General features: G+C 52.8%; 1 protein-coding gene across 1 annotated transcript in view; it reads left to right on the plus strand.

Annotated features, from left to right (window-relative positions):
- The first annotated feature begins 7,552 nt into the window (after window positions 1–7,552).
- The window catches only part of BCORL1 (BCL6 corepressor like 1), a 70,697-nt gene continuing 68,249 nt past the window's right edge, over window positions 7,553–10,000 (plus strand). The window contains exons 1-2 of the mRNA XM_012809646.2: window positions 7,553–7,605; window positions 8,157–8,236. The gene's annotated coding sequence lies outside the window, so the exon portion shown is untranslated. The remainder of the gene's footprint in view (window positions 7,606–8,156; window positions 8,237–10,000) is intronic.

Below are 10,000 nucleotides of genomic sequence, written 5' to 3' on the forward strand. Positions count from 1 at the left end.
TTTTTTTTTTTTGTTTTTTCTTTAAGATAAGAGTTTCACTATGTCTCCCTTGGTAGAGTTCTGTGATGTCACAGCTCACAGCAACCTCCAACTCTTGAGCTTAAGTGATTCTCCTGCTTCAGGTTCCCAAGTAGCTGGGACTACAGGTGCCTGCCACAGTGCCCAGCTATTTTTAGAGATGGGGTGTGACTCTGGCTCAGGCTGGTCTTAAACTTGTGAGCTCAGGCAATCCACCCACCTTGGCCTCCCAAGTGCTGGGATCACAGGCATGAGCCACCTTGCCTGGCCCCTGGCTATTTTTTTGTTGCAGTTGTCATTGTTGTGTAGCTGGCCCAGGCTGGGCTCGAACCCGCCACCCTTAGTGCATGTGGCTGGCGCTGTAACCACTGTGCTATGGGTGCTGGGCCAGTTTTTTGTATTTTTTAGTACAGATGGGGGTCTTGCTCTTGCTCAGGCTGGTCTCAAACCTGTGAGCTCAGGGCAATCCACCCATTTTGGCCTCCCAGAGTGCTAGGCATGAGCCACTGTCCCAGGCAAATTCTGAATTCTTTAAAAATCCCTTAGGTTTGTCACGGGGCTAGAGTGTAGTGTAGTGGAGTGTAGATCATAGCGCCCTACAAACTCAAACTCCTGAGCTCCAGTGAGTCCTACCTCAGCCTCCCAAGTAGCTGGGATTACTGATATGTGCCACCACACCCAGCTTCGCAATTTTTCTGTCTTTCTTTCTTTCTTTCTTTCATTCTTCCTTTTTTTTTTTTTTTTGTAGAAACAGGGTATTACTCGTGCTCAGGCTAGTCTCAAACTCCTGACCTCAAGCAATCCTCCTGCCTCAGCTTCCTAAAGTGCTAGGATTACAGGTGTGAGCCACCACACCTGGCACCCCTTAAGTTTATGGAGCATCTACTACCATGTTTCCCTGAAAATAAGACCTACCCAAAAAATAAGCCCTAGCAGGATTTCTATGCATTTGTTAAATATAAGCCCTACCCCAGTAATAAGACCTAGTGATGGGCGTGACTATGCAGATATGCATTTCTGCCGAGTGGTAAGGAAGACTGGAATACCTTTTATCTGCCACAGCTCCTTTCTCTGAGCTGTTCGTACTTGTGCGAGTGTGCGTGTGGTAACCGCAGTCACGGGCATCCTATTGTGCACTTGGGAAGGGCTAGGAGAAAGGAGTTCACACATCACTAGTGCCAGCTCCACCAACAAGGTCGGCTCCCCCTGTCAGGTTCCAGAAGAAGATGACTTAACTGTATTTGAATAAATGTAGATTGTTGTAGTATACTTAATAAAAATAAGACATCCCCTGAAAATAAGCCCTAATGTGTGTCTTATTTTTGGGGAAACACGGTAGGTGCCAGGCACTGTTTTAAGCACTAACACACAAGATCTCATTTGATACTTATAACATTTTTAGAAGTAGTTATTAGTTTTATAAATGAGTAGTTATTAGTTTAGTTTTATAAATGAGGAAACTGAGACTTGCAGAAAAGTTGAGTGTCCAAGGTGATGTCTCTAGGAAGTGGTGGAGCCAGGATTCAGATGTCTGTCTTACTTCAGAGACTGTGTGCATAATCCCTAAATGAGAAGAGAAAGACTAAAAGAGACCAAAACTTAAAAATGAGTCTTTGGCAAGAAGGGTATCAGCCTCCCCACAATAAAATAAGAGGAATAGATTGGATCATCCAGCCATTCATTCATTAGAAGAAACTTTTTTTTTTTTTTTTTAGAGACAGAGTCTCACTTTGTCGCTCTCGGTTGGGTGCTATGGCATCACAGCTCACAGCAACCTCCAGCTCTTGGGCTTAGGTGATTCTCTTGCCTCAGCCTCCAGAGTAGCTGGATCTACAGGCGCCCGCCACAATGTCCGGCTATTTATTTATTTAGGTGGTAGTTGTCATTGTTGTTTGGCAGGCCCGGGCTGGGTTTGAACCCGCCAACTGCAGTGTATGCGGCTGGCACCCTACCTGCCGAGCTTTATGTAACATTTCTAGAGGTCCTACTCCATGTCAAGGTGGGAAATCTTGGGAGAAGAGGAAGGAGACTGTAACACATAGATGAGAAATGTTGAGTCTCTTCATCCAAGGAACTAAAGATCTAGTTAAGCAGTTCTCAACCTGTGGGTCGCGATCTACAGGAACTGTATTAAAGGGCCGTGGCATTAGGAAGGTTGAGAACCACTGATCTAGTTGGAGAAACAGACAGGCAGAGTGTAGAAGTGCTAACTAACGGGGCAAGCTAAATACCCCTGGGGTACCACAGAAAAGCAGTTAACTTCCATGGGGAGGGTATGGGAGTCAGAGAAGGGGGCATGAAAGAGCTTGAGTAATGGTTGAATGAGATTTCAATAAGCAGAGAAAAGCATATAAAAAGCTGAGGGAGCAAAGTGGAGAAAGTGCGCATCTTGTCCAAAGAATGGCAAGAGGTCTGATTTGTTTAGAACAGGGGGCTTGTGAGGGGCAAGGAAGGAAAGGAAGCTGGAACAGATCAGGGAGGCCCTGAAAGTTAGGGGAAGGCACATGGACTGGATTTTGTTGGCAGTGGACAGTTTTTCAGGAGGACAGATAATTTCTTAGAGCCCTTTCCCACCTCAGCACTGTATGTTTAAGAACTGTTGAGAAGCTAGGAGTCTTAGGGAAAAGGGGAGTGGTCAGCAAGATGAGGGGCTTGACCCCGTGAGGCCTCTGGGGTGATTGCAGCCCCCTTCCTCATTTTTCCTTCTCTGGCTATAAAATCCAGAAAGGTTGTTGGTTGTTTACAGAGTTAAGTTTAACCAGACGTGCTGTCTCCCCATCTAGACCCGGGCTCTGAGAGGGCAGAGACCAGGCCTTCATCAGCCATTTGTTCTCAGGGAGCCAGAACTTTTAGTCCCCAGCTTTTGTGGTCTGCTGGAATGCATTTAAGGCAGAAGCCCTGCTTGCAACAAGGTTTGTGCCTTTGAGATTTGCAGATAGGGGCAAGGAATCCTCCTCCAACCCCACTTGCCCCTGGAACATAAAGTGAAACACTAGAGAGCACATGGAGTAACACGTAGTTTCTCTTTCAAGTTTTCAGGGCTCTTTTTGTACCCTTCACTCCCTTGGTCCTCTTTCAATGGGAGGCAACTTAGAATGAGCCCTTTGGCAGTCTGAGACCCTGAGTTCCAAACCTGACCTCGCCTTCAATTGACTGAGGTGCAGAGAGTGAAGGGACCACACTAAGCTTCAAATTTGCTTCATTCTGATTAACTCTTAAGATCTAAACCACTGGGATTTTTTTTTTTTTTTTTGGTCACAGGATTGGGCTATTTTACCAGTGAGACAATGACAAGATCACAAAACACAGCAGAGAATTAAAGTAATTATCCTATGGATTTAATCAGAGGTTAGTTTGGGGCCTAAATTCCTCCAGGACCCCCACATGCCCTGCTATGTCTGATAAGCTTTAGGAGAGCAGGGCCCAGACCAGTGTCACCCCCTAGGGAGGCTGGTGATAATAATTCTTGCATAAGTCCAGGAGTTTATGCTGTATAAAACTCTTTCCCATCCATAGCTCATTTGATGCTTGTGGGGTGTCCTTGTGAAGGATGTAGGCCAGGGACATTGTCTTCCACATTTAAGTAGGAGTGGGGGAGACCTAAAATACATAACTGACATTAGGCTGGCTCTACTCAGTCAAATGTCAGGACTTGCTTGAGGTCCCATTGTTAACTATTTGACAACATAGGAGTAAGGCCTGGTTTTTAGAACTCCCCAAAACAGTACCGTTCCCATTACATCAAGATGCCTCTCTGTGGCTCAGCTTGGCATCTCTAGCTCAAGCAGCTAGGGTGCTAGCCGCATACATTAGAGCTGGCGGGTTCGAATCCAGCCTGGGCCTGCAAACCAACATGACAACTACAACCAAAAAATAGCCAGGTGTTGTGGCAAATGCCTGTAGTCCCAGCAACTTGGAAAGCTGAGGCAAGAGAATCACTTGAGCCCAAGAGTTTGAGGTTGCTGTGAGCTGTGATGGCATAGCACTCTACCCAGGGTGACAGCTTGAGACTCTGTCTCAAAAAAAAAAAAAATGCCTCTCTGAGAGTTGAGGCCTGGGTTAGTAGATGGCAGCAATAATTAAGAAAAACAATCTGTTTGTAAAAGGACCATTTTGGCATTAAATGGAGGTGCTGTACCATATTGAAAAGAACTCTGGATGTAGAGTCAGGACTACTGGGGTTAAGTCCTAGCTCAGGAACTCACTAACCATGTGACCTTGAACAAGCCACTCCTAGACACTCCTAGACTCAGTTTCTTCAATTACAAAATCAAGAGTCATAGCCAGAAACAAGTGAAATAACACAAGTGAAAGGGCTTTTCAAACACTCCAATGCTGTACAAAGGTAAGGTATTATTATTATGGTTATGTTGTGGTTCTGGCCTCAAATAAAATAATCATTAATATCTACATTCTTTACAGGGTTTCCCACAGCTTCTTCCACCCTGCTCCTTGGTTTCCCATCATCTCCTGTAGGGCAGGAAGCCTGGTCCCCAATAGGAAAGGGCTCAGAGAAGTTAGAACTTCAGCCAGGAAATAACCATCTGGCCCCAACCTTCATTTCACCAGATAAATTAGGCTGCCAAATGGTTAGATACAGACTAGTAAGAATCAAGATGTTTGGGATCCATTTCAGCCTCAAACCAAGGAGCAAAGTAGCCCTAAGGCCTTAAAGGCTATTAGAGAAGGCTCAGCGCCAGCCACATACACCAGAGCTGGTGGGTTCAAACTCAGCCTGGGCCTGCCAAAAAAGAATGACAACTACAACCAAAAAATAGCCAGGTGTTGTGGCGGGTGCCTGTAGTCCCAGCTACTTGGGAGGCTGAAGCAAGAGAATCTTTTAAACCCAAGAGTTTGAGGTTGCTGTGTGAACTATGATGCCAGAGCACTCTACTGAGGGTGACAGCTTGAGACTGTCTCAAAAAAAAAAAAAAGCTGAGAAGTGATTTAGTAATTACTAGATTAATAAAATCAGTGATAACAGTTCATTGGAATCAAAGCAGAAATGGTGGCATCTGCATTATCAGACCCCAGAGAGGAAATGTCCCCCTTAATAAAGCATTTTGAGTTCATACGTTGGTTAGCTTGAACAAATCATTTCTAGATTTTCACTCACCCTTGGTACAAGTTAGGCCAAACACTTTTTAAGGTGGATGTGTGGTATATGGGAGGGTAGGAGTGGCCAAGTTAACTAGTGAGGAGTTTCCCAAAGCAAAATAAAATGGCTAATGCCATGTCCATGTTTCTGACAATAGATTTTGAAACTGGTGAGGATGCGCAAGAGGGGTCATGGAACATCAGGCTCAGGCAACAGTAACGCCACTGCAGCCTTAGACAACTTGCACCAACACTCAAGCACATCCCTCAAACCTGGTGAAGGAGACCTACCAGGCAATTCTCAATTGCCATCTCTAAAGTCCTTCCAAAGAAGAGAAGACACCCCATAGCTTAATGATGGAATCTCTGGGCCTAAGAGAAGCAAGGGGGAGTGGGAAGGAGAAGGACGAAGACATTAATCCTGCAGGCCTTCCTTCTTGTCCAAATAACCCTCTAGCTTCTTTAGTATAGATAAATATATAATAAATAATATTAATATATCTGCACATAAAGATTAAAAAATTCCTGCGATTCATTTCACAATCTGTTTACAAAGCACTGAATTCTGCAGGAACTGCTGGGCACCTCCCCTAATACCCTCTAGGCTGAGGCGATGTCTTTGAAGTCCAAGCTCAGGGTTGGAGCAGAAAGAAACACCCTAAGCCTGAAAGCAAATCGGGCCGGCTGCTTCAGCTCCTTTGCAAGCTGCTCTTCGGAGTCAATGTAAAGTCATCAGAGTTCAAATGTGGATGGACCACAAGCTTCTCAGCCCTTCAGTCCCTGGCATGGCCTGGGGATGTAAACACACACGAGGATTTCTTCCTTTGGCCAGGCGGGGAGTCGTTAGGGTAAAAGGGTAAGGGTCAGAGGCTCAGATTGGTGACTGAAGAAGCCGAGGAAAGCCGGCAGAAGCCGAGTCCTCTGGAGCTAGATTTTCTTGAGCTGGGAGTCTGTAGGATTCCCCCTTTAAACAGACCTTTCGAACCCCTTCTCCTCCTTTCTCCAGCAGGTCTCGCCCCCACCCCCATGCCCAGATGCCTCCACGTCCAGGTGGGGGCTGCCTGTTTAAAGTGGCTGGGGGGTACTGCCCGGGAGATTGCCACGAAGGGTGGACCGCCCCCAGAGACTCGAGGCTAGGCGGCAAGCCGGCGAGCCCCAGCATTTTCCCTTTCCCAGTACCCCAGCACCTGTCCCACTTCATCGCTGGGGCTGGGGCTGCGCCCGTGGGCGGCTTCCGAGCCTGAGCGCCAGAACCACTCACCGAGGTCGCCCGCGGTAGGGAAGTGGGGGCCGGGGAAGGGGCGGGGCGTCCCTTGGGGGCGTTACCCCCCACAGCCTGCAGGACCCTCCGCCCCCAGCCATCCCCTGCATACATTGTAGCTAGACAGGGGAAGAGAGAGTCACACATAAAGCATGATCTAGAAAGCTCGCTCTCCGACCCTGAACGCATTGCTCGCCCCCCCCCCACCCAGAGCTGGGGGCTGGCGGGGAAGGTGGCTCCGTTCTTCCCCCCGTGGCCAGTGCGGGGTCTGCGGCTGCCCGGTGAGGTTCCGGCTTCCCCAGGGCTGGCAGGGGGAGCCCCGAGAACTGCAGGCCCGCCCCCCCTTCCTCCTCCTCCTTCTCCTCCTCCCCCACGTGTCCTCCCGGAGCCCAGAGGCCTGATCCCAGCACCCCCCGCCACCTCCCTCCTCCTCCCGCTTCGCCCGTTTCCCCGGCGGCGTGGAGAAGAGCAAAGTTGCGACAGCGGCAGGGGGCTCTGTCCAGGTGAAGGGGGCGCCATAGCGAGGGTGGGGGGAGAAGGCGCAGTCCTGCGGCGGGGGCGGGGGGAGGATAAAGAAACTTGCTTTCCGAGGCCCCCACCCCGCGTGGGTTTGGATCTTGCGTGGACCGAGCCCTCGTGGCAAGTCGCGGCAACGCCGCTAGGACCGAGGCCGGCACCGGGAGCCGGACCTAGACCGCGCGCTTGGGCTGGCTCCGCGGGCGCAGGCAGCGGGCCAGGCCAGCACCCAGGCAAGGGCGGGGTGGGTGGCCATACACCGGACTGAATCGGGGATTCCGGTGGCGTGGGTGCGGGCCGAACCCGGACCGGGCCGAGTTGGGTGGCGAAGTAGGACGTGGATTCGGGGGCGGGGCGCGGCAGGAGGGGGAAACCAGGCCGGGCTGGACTGGCCTGGTCGTGGGGGCGGGGGGCGAGTTCGGGGCACTTGCTGGGCTCTGGACCGAGCGGTAGGGCGGGGCGGCGCTAGGGGCTGGGCCGGACCCGAGGGGAGAGAGCCAGGGGAGGGGAGTCGGGGGTGGAGTAGGGGCGTGGAGTTGTGAGCGGGGTCTGGCCTCGGCCGGGGGCGAAGGTAGATCGGCGGGGCCGGGAGCCGAAGGAGGGAGGCCCGCGGCAGCGCAGCGGCAACACAGGCCAGCTTCCGCGGAGTTTGTGCCCGGGCTTCCCGGGCTCCGGTGGCCTCACGCGCACAAATGGGGCTAGGGGACTGAAAGGTAAGCAACTCCAAGTGTTAGACGGTGTTCGGCGGCAATTCCGGGAAAAGCGAGGAAAGACACCGTCTGCGATTATGCCGCACCCCCCACCCACCTCTTAGCATGTGGATTCTGCTCTCAAGGGGCTGTAGACCCTCCGCTCCACAATCCTTTCACTCTCCAGCATTCCCACCTCCTCCCCCCTTCCTCAGCCCTCTGACTATCCTAGGCGTGTATGTTTTGGGGTGGACGGCGCCTGGGGAAGGGCTTTATACTTCTCCCACGGCGGCAGCCTGGTAGGTAATCTTATTCCTACGAGGCAGCTTCGCTTCTAGTCGCGTGGACATTCGGGTTTAGATAATTTAGCCCCCACCCCCAAGCGATTTGATGGCTTCTAAGAAAAAAGAAGAATCCCGGGATTTCCACGGCTAGGATGAGGTTTGAGGATTGGGATTAACTCCCAGCTCACTTCCACTACCAACCCCTCTTTACTGTGAACCACTTCCACTGGGATAAAAACCTAGGGGGAGGGGGTAACAGGAGTATTAACGTGCTTCTCTATCTCTACACAGGGTCTTCGTGGCGAAGGACGGCTAGTCTCGGAGGGAAAGTAGTCACCAGTCCAACTCAGGTCACCCCCACTATGACTTCGGTGAGGGGGGCAAGGCTAAGAAGGGGGGGATACTGATGGGTAGGGGCCCAGTATAAGGGAGGGGGCTCAGTAGTCGCCCCCAGAGGGAGTCCGTTTCTTGGCGGGGAGAAGGGGAGGCCGAGCCCAGGATTCAGGGGAGGGGTTCCGGGGAGGGAAATGGGGGGGTGACTACGATGGTGGGGGAGGCGGAAAGAAGGGGGGAATCACGCCCTGCCTGCAAGAGGAGCTTCCCTCAGACCCGTGGGAGAAGGGGACTGAATGCGTCTGGTCGGGGGTTGCCCAGCAGGAGAGATCTGGGGTCTCTAGATTTGCACACTAGATCCGGCACCAGTGGCCTGAGAAAGTCAGGTCGGGGCATAAGGTGGAGAGTGTTGGAAGAAAGAGAGAGACCGTTGGCCTGGGCGCACAGATCTTCTCCCTTCCTCAACCTCCCCCTCAGAGGGGCGTCGAGATAGGGGGGCGTGGGGCTCCTGCAACCCCGCGGATCGAGTGCCTCCGCCTCTCCCGGGAGTCTAGCTTTTTGCCCATCTTGCTGCAGCCACTGCTGCGTCCCTCTCCAGAATCCGCTCGGTCCTCTCAGCGATCCCCTCCTCCCCTCCCCTCCCAGTGTCACCGGGGCTGCTTGGCTCTGCCCCCTTCGCCGCCGCTTGCTCCCTGCTTTCGTCCCTCCCTCTCTTGCTCGCTCCCTCCCTTCGCCTCCTCCTCCCCATTGCCCCCCCCGCGGAGGCGGCATTCTGGGAGTTGTAGTGTTGCAGTACTGGGATTGGCGCCGCCCGCGGACTCGGCCGGACTCCACTTCCCGTCGAGCCCTGCGACCGGCACCCACTCCGCCAGGCTTCGCTCGCACTCAGACACACACACACCGCTCTCCCCCTCACTCTTCGGCTCGCCGCGGCTGCTGCCAGTGTGTGGCTCTGTCTCTCCTCCGCTTTGGTGAGCCCTCCCTTCTTCCTCTCAGTTCCTAGAGTCCGACCGCCGCCGCCGCCGCCGAGTGAGAGGAGAAGGAGGTCGGTGGCGATAAGGGGCGGAGGGAGGCATCAGATCGGGGAAGTATTAGGCGGGTGGCGGTTCTGAGGGGGTAAGAGGGAGCCCGGGTGGCGGCCTGAGCCTCCCCGCGGAGCCGACCCGGGAACAGGTGCGTCTTTTTTCTCTCTCCCTCAACCCCTCCACCGGTTTTGACTCCCTGGCTTTTTCTTATCCCCCCCACCCATTTCTTTCTATCTTAAGCCTTTCTCCAACCCGGTCCCTTCTTCACCCTACGGCCCCTCAGCTTGCTCCCCGGGGGCGCCGTCCTCTTCGCGTCCCCGGACTTAGCTTTCCCTGGAGCTTGCTCTGTCCTCGCCCCTCCCTTCGGGACAGCTCCCCTCCACTTCCCACCTTAGTACCCCATCCCTTGCCCTGCCCTACCCCCTCCTGGACCCCCTTCTCTCTCTTAGCCAGGTGAGACTTGTTCGCCACAAACCGAGAGTCTTCTTCCTGACTGGGTGGGGGTCTCCATGGAAACGGGGGGTCGGTTGATTCTGAGGGGGGAAACCATAGGAATTACCCCACTCCTCAGAAAGGGAGGTGGAGGCTACGGTCTTCTGAACTACCTGGCCCCAATGCCGATCCAAGGATCCGTCGATCTAAAGGGAGGCTGGCTAGCAGGGCAGGGCGAGAAAAGGCTTGTTTTTTTTTTTTTTTTGAGGGGGGGGTGTCCGTAATGAAGTCTTGAAGGGACCTGGAGAAAATATCCTCCAACCTCTGAGAGGAGATGCGACGGGT

This window comes from Otolemur garnettii, unplaced genomic scaffold, assembly GCF_000181295.1.
Source record: "Otolemur garnettii isolate 467f Iridium unplaced genomic scaffold, OtoGar3 scaffold00109, whole genome shotgun sequence".
NCBI classification, from domain to species: domain Eukaryota; kingdom Metazoa; phylum Chordata; class Mammalia; order Primates; family Galagidae; genus Otolemur; species Otolemur garnettii.